Source organism: Bos taurus, chromosome 1 (assembly GCF_002263795.3).
Source record: "Bos taurus isolate L1 Dominette 01449 registration number 42190680 breed Hereford chromosome 1, ARS-UCD2.0, whole genome shotgun sequence".
NCBI lineage: Eukaryota > Metazoa > Chordata > Mammalia > Artiodactyla > Bovidae > Bos > Bos taurus.
Genome location: NC_037328.1, coordinates 158,319,091 through 158,334,362, shown reverse-complemented (window position 1 = coordinate 158,334,362; position 15,272 = coordinate 158,319,091). Strand labels below are relative to the sequence as shown.

Here is a 15,272-nt window from a genome sequence, read left to right as displayed (position 1 = left end):
TTAAATGACACATTGTAAAATTTCAATGACTGTAGTTTAGATCTGCTGCTCCCCAAAGTAAAGCTTTCTGCTCAGCTATTTTAAAATGTACAAGGATTATCCCCTATTAGGTCCCCGTATTGATATTCACAATGAAATGTTACTTAAAATTTCTTTAAAGTTGCATGTTTCTCTCCTGTAATGTGTAAACTGCATGCAGGATCTCTATCTTTTATTTTGTATGTCTTTAAAACTTCCTCTTCAAAATACTGATCTCTTACTTCTCCATTTTCAGGTGGTTGAAAAGTCCTGAGGCATTTCCCGGAATAGAATGGGTAGTGAAGACCCTTGTCAGGTATGTTAAGGTGGTTTTCTGTTAAGGATATTGGACTTTTATCCTAACTGTAAAATGGTTGTGCCAGGTGGTTTATGCATATTATAGTACATTTCAGTACCTAATATATATACAGTGATAGGAAACATATTACTTCCCAAAGCTACTTATTTCATTTAAGATAGCTCCACATATTAGAAGTTTTCTTTCATTTTGAATGAGTCGTTCTAGTGACTTAAACTGATTCTGCTTTAGACCACTGCAGGAATATCCTATCATGTATTTGAAGATCATTTATGTTTCTTTCCCAGCTTTAAAAGTTACTTGTTAGACTTGTTAGATCTGATTTTCAAGAAAAGCTAGAAATTTGGATTTTATATACTGCCAGTTGTTTACCGTCTGCTTAGATCTGTGTCAACCTTGTAAAACATCTGTGCAACCCAAATGCTGCCATCACTTGCCAGTTTGCAGCTTCTGCAGATAGGTTAGCTCCTATTAATACAAATTAAAAGACATGTTAGGATTATTGAGATATAATTCATATACCATACTATTCACTTGCTCAGTGTACAGTTCAGTGGTTTTCATTATATACAAAGTTCTACAGTCATCACCACAATCAATTTTAGAAAGTTTTTATCACCTCAAAAAGAAATACCATGTCCTTTAAGCCATTTCCCACAGTCCTCTTATCCTTTCTAGGTCTAAGCAGCCATTAATTACTTTCTGTCTCTATCAACTTGCTTATTCTGGACACTTCATAAAGTGGAATTATACAATATATAATCTTTTATGACTGGCTTCTTCCACTTGAGAATGTTTTCAAGCCATATCCATGTTGCATCATGTTGTCAATACTTCCCCTTTTTTGTCAAACACTTTTATTATTTGCATGTACTACATTTTATTTACTGCTTTGGCCAATATGAATAATGCTGTGAACATTCATGTACAGAGTTTGTGTGGACATATGTTTTTTGTGGGGTTTTTGGACATGTTTTTAATTTGGGGGATATATATCTTAGGAGAGGAATTGGTAGGTCATGTGGTAACTCTGTGTTTAATTTCAAAGGTCTGCCAAATTTTTTACACAGAAACTAAACCATTCCTACCAGCAATGAGGTTTCTAATTTCTCCACATCCTTACCAACGCTTACTATTTTTTTTGTTTATTATAGCTATCCTATACTATGTGATGTGAATTGGTATCTCATTGTGGTTTTGATTTGCATTTCTCTAATGACCAGTGTTGAGCATCTTTTCATGTACTTACCACCATTTGTCTTATCATCTTTAGAGAAATGTTTAACTCTTTTGTCAATTTTTAAATTGGACTATTTGTCTTTTTATTATTGAATTGTAATTTCTTTATATATTTTGATGCTGGACCCTTATCAGATATATGATTTGCAAGTATTTTCTCCCATTCTATGAACTGTCTTTTTATTTTCTTTGAAACATGCAACAGTTTTTCATTTGATGAAGTTCAGTTTGTCTGTTGTTTTCTTTTGCTGCTTATGCTTTTTGTTGTCATAGGTAAGAAGCCATTGTCTCTTTAAAGGACCTAAAGATTTATATCTTTTTCCTTCCAAGAGTGTTATAGTTTTAATTCTGACATTTAGATCTTTGATCTATTTTGCTTTAATTTTTGTATATGAAGGGGGAATTTCATTTTCTTTTGCATGTGGATATCCAGTTGTCTCAGTACTATTTATTGAAAAGACTTTTCCTTCCCCTTTAAAGACCGTGGCATCCTTGTTGAAAATCAGTTGACCATAGAGGTATAAATCTATCCCCTTTGAAGTTGGTATTACTTAAACTGATTAATACAATTTGGGGCATACAGCAGCTACTCAATAGCTGATTAGACTATTTTGGCATCATTAAGAGCTCGTCACTGGTGGGTCTGGCATTTGATCTCAGGTATGGATGACTCCAAGTCATGCCTGTAACACTGCAGGCTGCTAACGTGGAAACGAGGCTGTTGTAGCTACCATGCCTGGCTGTATGTACTTCTCCAGAGGCTCAGAGGTTGAGCCCCTACATGCCCTTCCCCCACCATCAACCTCCTTTGCTCCTCTCCCCATCTCCTTCCAGGGTTTCCAGGGTACTCATCAGTGACACTTGCTGCTAAAGAAACTCTCTCACCCTTCCTTATCTAGGGATATGGCAGCATTCAAATAGCCTTAGGGTTTGTCCATCTTGCTCTCTCTCCCACCACTTGCCACCTCCTGTCTCAGACTAAAAATGTAGGTGGAGATGGGTTAGCAACCACTAGGGCTTTCTGGCCACCAAGAGTGAAACAGACTCGGACCGTGTTTTATTTCAGGAACAGCAACCTGAGAGTTAGGGCCTGTAAGGCTTCTTGCCTGCATGTACAGAATGCTCCTGAACCAAGTGAACTAGGAGGATAAGGGTGGTGCTGGTGGGTATTTTGCTCAGTTGTTTGAACCTTAAGTAATCCCTTCCTGACCTCAAACCCTGAAGCTGTATGTCACCCAAAGATCATTTGAGTTAGAATACATGAGGCAGCACGCGGACTCCCTCTTGATATGTTCTCGTGCTTTGCATGAGTCTGTACAGGCGACTGTTTGCCAGCAGAGTTACTATTAACTTTAATATACATTTTAACTTATTTTATTACTTGTTTATTCCCATTATTGACCTTGACCCCATTTTTAAAAATCATTTATTTATTTATGGCTAAGCTGGGTCTTTTGTTGCTGCACATGGGCTTTCTCTAGTTGCAGCGAGCGGGGGCTACTCTAGTTGCAGTGCATGGGCTTCTCCTTGCAGTGACTTCTCTGGTTGTGGAGCACAGGCTTTAGCACACAAGCTTTGGTGGTTGTGTGTGGGCTCAGTAGTTGCGGTTCACGGGCTCTGGAGCACAGGCTCAGTCGTTGTGGTGTACGGGCTTAGTTGCCCTGTGGCGTGTGGGATCTTCCTTGACCAGGGATCGAGCCCATGTTCCCTGCATTGGCAGGCGGATTCTTATCTGCTGCATCACCACGGATAGCTCCATTGCCCCCCCCCCCCGCCTTTTTTTTAGAGAAAGTGACATAGAGGAAATAGGCAGCTTTGCCAAGCTAAGAGAGAAAAAAAGTTAATTTGACTATCTACTGTATGTTTTTGTAAATGAGGCAGCTGTTACTAGGGGAGGTGAAGTAATTTACCACAGTTGCATAACAAGTCATGGAGGAGGTGCCCATTAGCATTTTGTACACCAAAACCCATTCTCTATGCCAAAAGCATGCTGCTGCTTTAAGATAAACACCATATTTCATTGACACTGAGGGCATGTGTTATGAGATGCATCATGAAATAGTGCACAGAAAGAAAAAATACTGTCAGTTAAACTGACAAAGTGGTTTGTTTTCATGAGTGTTAAAATGAGTCCTGATTTCAGAAATGATAAAATCGGAGAAAAAAGGTCACTTAGCTACAATTGCATTTTTGTCAATTCTAACATTCTTTACTATATGCCATTCGCTATCTTCTCCACCTGTGAAGTAACTATTTTATCCCATTTTTACACAGTTTAACACACATTTTTACGTAATGGTAACTAGCTTTGGAACCTTTGGTGGGTTATCCTCTCCAAGACTCAGTTTTTGTTTCATTTTTAATATTTATTTATTTGACTGTGCTGGGTCTTGGTTGCAGCATGCGGGCTCTTCGATCTGTGTTGCGGTATACAGATCTTTAGTTGGCAGCATGCAAGATCTAGTTCCCTGACTAGGGATCGAACCCAGGCTATCTGCATTGGGAGCACAGAGACATAGTCAGTGGACCACCAGGGACGTCCCAAGTCTCGGTTTCATCATCTGTAAAATGGGAGGATAATATTTATTTTACAATTATATATTTAAATTTTAATACTTACTTTACATTGTTGTGAAGGTTGGGTGAGTTAATGTGTATAAAACATTCAACAGGACATGTGCTAAGCACCTATATAAACAGAGGCTGGGAGAGTAGGTTAGTGCTGATTTTGAAAAGCTAAATTTTAGTCAAGGAATTTGGACATTGTCCTGAAGTTTAGGGAGGTATTTTAAGGCCTTAACCAGGAAAGTGACTTGAGCACACTTGTGTTTGCCCTCACGCTGGTGAGCTGGGGAAGTAAAGGAAACAGACGGTAAATACCTTCCATATATGCATCACTCCTTTGTGGGAGAGCAAAGGAAGTATTCTCCCCTCCTCATGCCTGGCTTCTGCTCCCTCTTACCTAAAAGCCTTTTTCAGAAAGAACAGCCATCTCTCCTCTCAGATGTTAGGGCTGTTTGAGGCGGGGATGTTAGGCCTTCACCATACGTTGAGGGCATCATGCTATGTACTGTCCTTTTCACCCACCCTGTGAATTAGAGACCAAAACTCTGTGAGTCTCCACTGATGAAAACCACACTCTTAAGGAATTACTAAGCAAGGCTTTGCTTAACCACTTTCAAGTCTTGAATGAATGAAGTCTCTGCCACCATTTCTGAGCTAACTGTCCAGGGAGTATCATACTGCAGCATCTAGGGCAATTCTTACAACCTGTGAAGTGAGTTTTCCTGGGAAACTGACATGCACTTGTTAGGATGACCACAGGGCCCATGAGCTGGAGTTCAGACCCAAGTCTCTCTGTTCCTGGTCTTTCCTCTGTATCTACAGTGGCCACCAAAAGATTCGCTTACACTGGAAGTGGTTCCTAGCTTTGATACACGAGATGGGTGGTACCCCTAGCTTGATTTCCGGATTCCTAAAATTAAAAAAATTAGATCCTTCTTTGCCCTCCCTTTTTCTCTCTGGACCCTCATGTACCTCTTGCTCTTTGGATTGTTATTGCATGTTTAAAGCTAACAGGCATCCAATGAGTATTTAATAGCCTTGAGCAGACAGGCTGCATACAGCTGTGTGAGGCTGCAGCCGTTGGGAGGAAGCCAGTGCACTGCCTTACTCGCATCCTTTTGTTCCCTGTCTTTACCCTTGTAGGCCCCTTGGGAGCAAAGACCTATGGTGGGCACTGCACCCTAGTCCTGTTGTGGCCTGATGGCTCCCAGTGAGGCTGCATTCAAGCAGTAGACCAAACCCATTTGTTTGGTAATGAGGAGCAGATATATTCACTGACCTCTAAAATCAATTTTCTACCCCTCCGGCTATATGTCTTCTCAGTAGCCTGCTATGGCTCTGGGGCTGAGGATGTGTTCTTTTCCAGTGTTCTGCCAACTGTAGCTCTCTTTTTAAAAGGAAGGAACTTTGTATCTGGAAGAGATTTGAATTTCATAACCATGCTGCTGGAGGTTAGCTCCTTGACATTCCTTGACTACAAATCCAGCAGCTTCTCAGCAGTAGGTGCACTTCTCACCCCCAACCTAAGCTGTGCTGGTTGTCTTTAGCTACATCTCAGGAAGGAATGAGCAGGTTGGAATTTTCGTACAGGCACACAAGCTATCACAGTGCTTTTTCCCCACCTAGACCAGGGAGCTTTTTGCTTCAAAGAGGCCTTGTCATTTCCCAGTCAAATTGGGAGAGGTTGTGGGGACTCCTGAAGAAAGACAGCCCACTTGAGGTGTTTCCAGACAGAGTCCAGCGAGGCTGTCAGCCCAGATTAATCACCAAAGTAGAACACGTTGCTGGAAATTTGGGTACTGTTTATGCTCTTAATACTACATTAAGATGCCTGCATTAGCTCTGGAGCCCACATTGGACCACCTCAGGGTAGCCAGTCTCCTCAGCAGGTACGTAAAGCATTTGAGCCAGAAGATGGAGATACAGAGCTAATTCTTCTTGCTGTCTTTGGGCTCCTTCAGCCTTCATGATTCCTACTTATGGCCTCGCTTTAGGTACAAAATGAGTGCTCCCAATATCTCAGCCTCTCTGGGGTTGGAATATAGGAAGCAAACTCTGCATCTGCCTTTGAAAAAGAGAAATACCTGGTGTTCTGATAACGATTCTTCATAAGCTTCTCTCAGAGATCAGTATAAATGACTCCTCTCAATCTTATTTTTTTAACACATTCACTATTATAAACTGGAACACCTACTATGTGCTAGACACTGGAGAGTCAGTGGTAAGTAAGTAACATAAAACTAGTCCCTGACCTCGTGAAGCTTGTAGTGTATCCAGGGACACAGACACTAAACGTGTTAATCTCTTAAATAGCATAAATCATCTATGTTGTGATAGGTGCTATGAAAGAAAAGAATGGGTACTGTGAGGACTTAAATAGGGGCTAACCAACTCTGAGATTTTCCTTGAGGAAATAATGTTTGAGCTGACATCTAGAGTCAGAGTTAACTAGACAGAGAGTTTGGGAGATGATCTAGGGAAAGGACATGAAACACATTCTAGGCAGAGGGTAGGGCTGAGGCAGCTTCAGGGTGAGGTAGAAATCTGGGCCTTATGCTGTGCTCATCACTGAAGACTGTTGAATTCAGAAGTCTGAGGTAAGAAGCACAGTTAGATTTCTCCTTTTTAAACTTCATTTGCTCCTGAGTGGAGAATGGGTTATGGAGACCTACAAGGAAAGAATTGAGGAAGACCTGCGCTAGGGTGACATCAGTGAAAGTGTCAAAAAATGAATGGATTCAAGGACTTTTAAGAGAGAGAATGAACATAATTTGATGATTGATTAGGTGTGGGAGAAGAGGGCCCTAAGTTACTGGCTTGAACAAGTAGGGGATGGTAGTACCATTTCTTTTTTTTAAGATGAGGAGCACAGTTACATTCTTTGGCATGAGATTAGGGCCCTGGCCTGTGCCCCAGGCTTAGGGTGTCTCGCCTATCCAATTCTCAGTGGATAACGCTGAGTATCAGGGGCTGGTAAGAACCAGAAAAAGTGGACCCTTGAGCCTAGGATTGAGGTACTACTAATAGCTATGAGAAGATGCCCGTTCGCTTCCAAAGGATTTAAAACTTTTTGTTACAATCTTTATCTTTTTCACATCTCTGAGAGAGTAGAAATTATTTTCTTCTTTATATGGCTAGAGGTTCCAATGCTTGTGTAGTTAATGGCCCCGAAGGTCTAGTTGCGTCTGTCCCAGATCATTCAGCTCAGGCATGGCCAAGGATGGGATGTGTGAGGCTCCATTTTCATTGCTGACTGACAGCAAAAAGAGAGCTCATAGACTGTGGACTTCTTTTTCTACCCATCTGTGTACCTAAAACCTTGTCTAGGATGCAGTAAACTGGGGTTGTGCTGTAGGGTGGGGAGATTGTAAGGGAGGCAGAGTGGTCAGATGGGAGCTTGGGAATCCCCCCAGTATGGCAGCTTCATGCTTCATAATTTTTTTGCCTATGTCTTTGCAGCAATCAGAGGACTCCGGAAACCAGGAGAGCTGTCTACTGTGTCAAGGCTGGCCTGAGGGCATTTGCTGAGCACAGAGAAACCCAGGAGAGGAGATCAACAGTCTGTTCCCACCTACCTCTTGATCTGTCTGATTTACCCACAGAAAGCCAGCTAGAGTCCCCTAAGAGTCTCTAGGCCCAGAATGGAGTCCTTAGGGCAACAGGGGATTGTGATGCTAACAGTTAAACCTGCTCAGGACCTGAAAGATTGAAGGGGACTAACAGTATCCTCAGCATGGCCTCCTAGATGTGAATAAACTGGCAACTCCAATTGTGTCATTCCCAGTTTGCCTGCTTCCCTTTAGTCTCCAGCAGAACTGGCTGGAGCCCCCTACCACCGCCTCCTGTTTCCCATCCTGCCACATGTGTGTTGCTGGTGCCAGCCTTGGGCACTTGCAGAGGTCTAGAGAGTGGCTGGTCACTACCTCTGTAACAGGCTGAGAAAAGCCATGTAAGAAGGTTCATGTACTTTAAAAGGTAGGTTCTTTAGCCTCAGAGCCTGTTGTTCTTCTCTGTTGATTAGTTAAGTCCAAAAATCTCTTGAAGGATAGGGTAGGGCTTTTCCCACTTAACCTCTGGACTATATCCCTTCCCCAGCAAATACCTGGCACTGAGGAGCTCAATAAAGGTTCAGTCAAGTGATGATGAATCCCACTCTGGTGGCTTTCATCAGCTTTGAGAGAGAGCCAAAGGAGGTGTCCTGTCTTAACTCCCACTCTCCTTCCAGCTATATTGGGCTAGCTATTTTTTTTTTTGTTTTCTCTTAAAGGATGGGAAAGTCAGCCTTTGCTACACTTCTGGTTTCCTGTGCCAGTGCCATAGGCCCGTAGGCTGATTTTACAGAGGGCATCTTGAGAGGTTAAAGTGGAAACATCCCACGGTCCACCAACAGAAGAAGGTGGTGGTGCTCAATCGTGTCCAACTCTTTGCAACCCTATGGACTGGAGCCCACCAGGCTCCTCTGTCCGTGGGATTCTCCAGGCAAGAATACTGGAGTGGGTTGCCATTTCCTACTCCAGGGGATCTTCCCAACCCAGGGATCGAACCCCCGTCTCATGTCTTCATTGACAGGTGGGTTCTTTACCACTAGTGCCTCCTGGGAACCCCATTTAAACAATGCTACTTCACTTAATCCTCCAATCCACTATACTCATTTTTAGGGATGAGGAAACAGGCTCAAAGAGGATAAATACCTTGCCTAAGGTTAAAAAACATGCTATCAGACTTCACAGTCCCTGCTTTTGACCTTTTGTAACTCTTAGAGCTAGAAGTACTTTGAAACAGTAAAACATTGTGTTTGAGAGGTTTATTTAGGGTGACAAACCATCCTTGTTTACCCAAGACAAGATTCCTGGGATGTTGAACTTTCAGTCCTAAAACCAGCAAAGTCCCAGGCAAACTGAGATGAGTTTGTCAATCTATGTTTGCACCAAGACCTTCAATCCAGGGTTGACTGCTCCGGCTTCATTTTCCCTGATTTCTTGGTCTCCTAGGCCTCATCTGTGGCCAGCTTCTTCGTCTAGCATTTGAGGACCTGCCTCAGTCCAGTAGGCAGAGGAGAAATCTGGAGCAGAAGGGTTCAGGAATCAGATGGTATCTTCATCATGGAAATTGGAGGTGCAGAGCCTGGGTCACTACTTGAGAAGCCAATGCTAGAATCTAGGCGGCCCTGCCTACCTTCCAACCCCAGATACAGGATATGTACTTAGAAACCATGGATTTACAGGGCCAAAGCCAGACAAGATCTAGATTCAAACCCCAGCTCCTCACTTAACTCTATTTTTCTGGGTCTGTTCACTCCATAAAAGTAGGATAAAAATCCCAATCCATTGAATGGGACCTGAAAAGCAACTGAAATGTGTGTGAAATACATCCCACAGGTCTATGCATAATACTGTTCCACACTCAAGTGTCCTTCCTCCCACTTTCCTGGCTTGTGTTTCTTACCCATTCCTGTCACCTGTCATGTCTGTCACATGCTCCCTTTTCCCATTACCACTTGCAGCCCTAGGGATTTTCCTCAGGGAGCCCTGACCTAGTGGGCTTGGCCTACCCACCCAGCTGCCCTGCATGTCAGTCACCTCCCCTGTGAGCAGAGAAGGAATGACATCAGCTTTTCCCCCTCTCTCCCCAGCTGAAGCCTCTGGACTGTTTTGAGCCATAAATATTTTAGCTGGGCCTTTCTCTGGCTGTTGCCAGGGTGATGGAGTCTCAGGGGACTGGGGTAGGAGTGTGGGGGCGGGGCTCCGCAGCCTGGCCTAGCTGGAGAGCGAGCGGCCTCGGAGGGGCGGGTACAGGCCTGGCCAAGAGCCAGCGCTCGCTGCAGTAGTTCTGAAGGCTGTTACTGTGCCTGCCTTCCCTCTCCCAGGCCCCTGAGAGCGGCTCCTGCTGTTTTCCAGGCCCAGTTCTGCCCTTGAGCACTGCTTGATCTTGGGTGGATTGCTGTATATCTCTGGGCCTTCATTTCAACAACAGAAAAGTCCATTTCACCAGTAAGTGGAGAAGATAAGGTTTTGTAAAAATCCTAAGAAACACATTTGGTTAGTTGCAATTGGAGAAGCCTAGGGCCCACAGACCTATGCGATAGACCTACAGGCTGGGGTCCCGGGGCAATGTGGATGCCACTCTAGATAGAGGCTGAGTGTTAGACACGGCACGGCCTCCCATTCTCCCCCATGCCCCTCATTCCTCATGCTTTATCCCCAGCTCCTTTTCTAAGGTGCCCAGGCCTAGCTAGACAACCTGGACTGGCATGAGAGATTCTAAGGAACTTGGTACTTATGAACAGAATTAATGAAAGAAAGCCTCTTTTGATTGAAATACAGAAACTGGATCTGGCCCTCACTCTTCTAGTCCCCGCCCGCCCCGCCTCGGACCCCATCCTAAAGATCTAAATCAGAAGAGTTGCAAAGCTGTAACTCTCAGCAGCATGCCCCATCCTCTTTGGGATGGCTCTAAGAAACAAAAGAGCCAGAGAGAGGAGTGCCTGGCTCCATGCCCTATCCCTACCATAGAGAAGCTCTGGATTGGGTCCAGAATTCCACATCCCCTGCCCAGCCCTGCCCACCAGTTTTTGTGTGGGGTTGGAAGCTCTGATTCCTTTGTATTGAGCTCCCTCTGGTGATTGAGATGTGCATTGCGTGAAAATAAGATCTCAGACTAAATCGCAGGCCACCCTGAAAGGTAAGATGATTTGCTCTTCCTAAAGTTCTCCTTGACCCCAGCTCCTAGTGACAGCCATTCCATTTCCTATGTAGGACAACCCTCCTATATGTTTAGTTCTCTGTCATTAATCCTCACAATGATGTGGGAATTACTCTAATTTTACAGATGAAACAGACTTTAGTTAAGTCACTCAGTCGTGTCCGACTCTTTGTGACCCCATGAATCGCAACACGCCAGGCCTCCCTGTCCATCACCAACTCCCGGAGTTCCCCCAGACTCACGTCCATCGAGTCAGTGATACCATCCAGCCATCTCATCCTCTGTCATCCCCTTCTCCTCCTGCCCCCAATCCCTCCCAGCATCAGAGTCTTTTCCAATGAGTCAACTCTTCGCGTGAGGTGGCCAAAGTACTGGAGTTTCAGCTTTAGCATCATTCCTTCCAAAGAAATCCCAGGGCTGATCTCCTTCAGAATGGACTGGTTGGATCTCCTTGCAGTCTAAGGGGCTCTCGAGTCTTCTCCAACACCACAGTTCAAAAGCATCAATTCTTCGGCACTCAGCCTTCTTCACAGTCCAACTCTCACATCCATACATGACCACTGGAAAAACCATAGCCTTGACTAGATGAACCTTTGTTGGCAAAGTAATGTCTCTGCTTTTGAATATGCTATCTAGGTTGGTCATAACTTTCCTTCCAAGGAGTAAGTGTCTTTTAATTTCATGGCTGCAGTCACCATCTGCAGTGATTTTGGAGCCCAAAAAAATAAAGTCTGACACTGTTTCCACTGTTTCCCCATCTATTTCCCATGAAGTGATGGGACCGGATGCCATGATCTTCGTTTTCTGAATGTTGAGCTTTAAGCCAACTTTTTCACTCTCCACTTTCACTTTCATCAAGAGGCTTTTTAGTTTCTCTTCACTTTCTGCTGTAAGGGTGGTGTTATCTGCATATCTGAGGTTATTGATATTTCTCCGGGCAATCTTGATTCCAGCTTGTGTTTCTTCCAGTCCAGCGTTTCTCATGATGTACTCTGCATATAAGTTAAATAAACAGGGTGACAATATACAGCCTTGACATACTCCTTTTCCTATTTGGAACCAGTCTGTTGTTCCATGTCCAGTTCTAACTGTTGCTTCCTGACCTGCATATAGGTTTCTCAAAGGCAGGTCAGATGGTCTGGTATTCCCATCTCTTTCAGAATTTTCCACAGTTTATTGTGATCCACACAGTCAAAGGCTTTGGCATAGTCAATAAAGCAGAAATAGATGTTTTTTTGGAACTCTCGCTTTTTCCATGATCCAGCGGATGTTGGAAATTTGATCTCTGGTTCCTTTGCCTTTTCTAAACCAGCTTGAATATCAGGAAGTTCACGGTTCACATATTGCTGAAGCCTGGCTTGGAGAATTTTGAGCATTACTTTACTAGCATGTGAGATGAGTGCAACTGTGTGGTAGTTTGAGCATTCTTTGGCATTGCCTTTCTTTGGGATTGAAATGAAAACTGACCTTTTCCAGTCCTGTGGCCACTGCTGAGTTTTCCAAATTTGCTGGCATATTGAGTGCAGCACTTTCACAGCATCATCTTTCAGGATTTGGAATAGCTCAACTGGAATTCCATCACCTCCACTAGCTTTGTTTGTAGTGATGCTTTCCAACGCCCACTTGACTTCACATTCCAGGATGTCTGGCTCTAGGTCAGTGATCACACCATCGTGATTATCTGGGTCGTGAAGATCTTTTTTAATACAGTTCTGTGTATTCTTGCCACCTCTTCTTAATATCTTCTGCTTCTGTTAGGTCCATACCATTTCTGTCCTTTATTGTGCCCATCTTTGCATGAAATGTTCCCTTGGTATCTCTAATTTTCTTGAAGAGATCTCTAGTCTTTCCCATTCTGTTGTTTTCCTCCATTTCTTTGCATTGATCACTGAAGAAGGCTTTCTTATCTCTTCTTGCTATTCTTTGGAACTCCGCATTCAGATGCTTATATCTTTCCTTTTCTCCTTTGCTTTTCGCTTCGCTTCTTTTCACAGCTATTTGTAAGGCCTCCCCAGACAGCCATTTTACTTTTTTGCATTTCTTTTCCACGGGGATGGTCTTGATCCCTGTCTCCTGTACAATGTCACGAACCTCATTCCATAGTTCATCAGGCACTCTATCTATCAGATCTAGTCCCTTAAATCTATTTCTCACTTCCACTGTATAATCATAAGGGATTTGATTTAGGTCATACGTGTATGGTCTAGTGGTTTTCCCTACTTTCTTCAATTTAAGTCTGAATTTGGCAATAAGGAGACTTAGGTGAAATCAAATCTAAACACCACTGTATGTAGCATGTGGCATTCAAGACCCTCAAGTGGTATGAACTTAACCTATCGCTTACCTCTGGATCTTCGCTCATGCTGTTTTCTCTGTTGCCATCCCCCCATCCTTCCAGTATGTTACATACCAAATTCATCTATATTGGGAAAACTAACAAAATACAACATTTTCTCAAGCTTGCACATGCTATGTCTCTAGTAAGATATAAGACATGAAGAGAACAAATGTCTGAGAACAAGTGGGTAAGTGTCTCTGAGATGTGGAAGGTTAGATGGGGAGATTAACGTATATGTGGAAGTCAGAATAACCCAGGAAATTAAAAGAACATGAAGACATCTGGATTCTCTTGTAAAAAAAAAAAATTAAGTATTAAGTATTCTTGCTGTCAAAAAGGACAAATCTAGGAAACTGAGGCAGAAATTTAGGTGACATTTCTTCAAAAGTCATCAATCTTAAATTCACATTAGTTTTCTTGTTACTTCATAATATATCCATGTTTTAATAATAGGTAATACTTAAATAGCATTTACTATACACCAGGTATGTTTTAAGTACTTTACAGTGTCTAACTTGATCTTCATCATAATCTCCTAAGATAGGTACTAATATTTTTTCAATTGAAATGTAGTTGCTTTGTGATAATATATTCAAGTGTACAGCATAGTGATTCAACATTTTTCTGTTATACTCCATTTAAAGTTATTATAAGCAGAGACTTCCCTGGTGGTCCAGTGGTTGAGAATCTGCCTTCCAATGCAGGGGATGTGGATTCTATCCCTGGTCAGGGAACTAAGATCCCATTGAGCCTGTGCTGCAACTGCTGAGCCAACACACTCCAGAGCTCATGCTCCACAACAAGAGAAGTCCACACGCTGCAACCAAGACCCAGCGTGCCCCCAGAGTTATCAATACTGGCTATATTCTCTGTTCTATACAGTGCATCCTTATAGCTTATTTCTTTTATACATAGCAGTTTGTACCTCTTCATCCCCTGCCCTTATCTTGCCCCTCCCATCTTCCCTATCCCCACTGGTAACCACTAGTTTGTTCTCTACATCTGTGAGTTATACTATCCTCACTTTGTACTGAGGAAACTGAGGCACAGAGAGGTTAAGTAATTTCTTAGGGTCACGCAGCTCACAAGTGGTAGAGCCAGGATTTGATTCCATGTAAGTCTGGCTCAGAGAAGATGCTCTGGATAACTATAATATTGAAAATACTGCCTTACATTGCTATGAATAAAACTGACACTCCAGGAAGCAGTATTGTATTTTATCCTGTGGTTTCAGGACCCCCAGAGGCCTGCATAATCCAGGCTGAAAACTACTGATCTTGAGGACAGACTTGCCAACCTTGGTCCCAGAATAACAGAACCAAGGAAGAGATCTGAACTCCTGATGTCCAATGACACATGGCTGGCGCAGAGCCAGTGGCATTTCCTCAAAAATTCAAGACTCCTGGGAGAGCCAATAGAGAGCAAGTTAATCAGGAAATGAAGACATACAGGAGGGAAGCGAGGGCCTCGGGGTCACAAAACAGCTGAGATGTGTGGGCACAGATCTAGAGGACAAAAACCTAATGAACATCCTGCCATCGTACGGTTATTTTCTCCACAGAGCCTGTAGGAGGCAGATGTAAAAGGATTAAGGCCCTAGATGTTTCTAGTAGATGCTGAGATGGAAGTGTATGTTGTTCTAGATTCTTTCAGTAGCAATTGTCAGATACAAAACTGGCTTTTTGTAACAGAAAAGTCCATAAAGACTTCAGATATACCTGGATCAAATGATGCTGTTAAGAAAATGACTCCTGACTCTCTAACTTTTCTATGTTTCTTTCATTGTCAGCTAAGTTCTCCCCGAAAAGTGGCAAGATAACCACCAAGAACTTCAAGTTTATATTTTATTTCCTTAGCCATCTCACAGGGGGGAAATTTTATTTCCCAATAGCTGTGGCAAAAGTCCTAGGATTGCATCTCATTTGGCCAAACTTCGGTCACTAACACACCTCCACCCTCACCCCAGCCAGTCCCTGTAGCCTGACGTGGCAGGGATGGAATGCTTTGATTTGTCAGGCCCGGGGCATCTGCACACACTGGAACTAAGGCAGCCACCCTAAACTTCATGGACAGAGAGAGTGGGAGGAAGGG

General features: G+C 43.2%; 1 protein-coding gene across 2 annotated transcripts in view; it reads left to right on the top strand.

The window, feature by feature from the left end:
• Positions 1-7,910, top strand: part of KHDRBS1 (KH RNA binding domain containing, signal transduction associated 1) — a 33,364-nt gene extending 25,454 nt beyond the window's left edge. For both annotated transcript variants that reach the window (XM_059885751.1, XM_059885750.1), the window contains exons 10-11: positions 275-334; positions 7,601-7,910. The gene's annotated coding sequence lies outside the window, so the exon portion shown is untranslated. The remainder of the gene's footprint in view (positions 1-274; positions 335-7,600) is intronic.
• Positions 7,911-15,272: the final 7,362 nt, after the last annotated feature.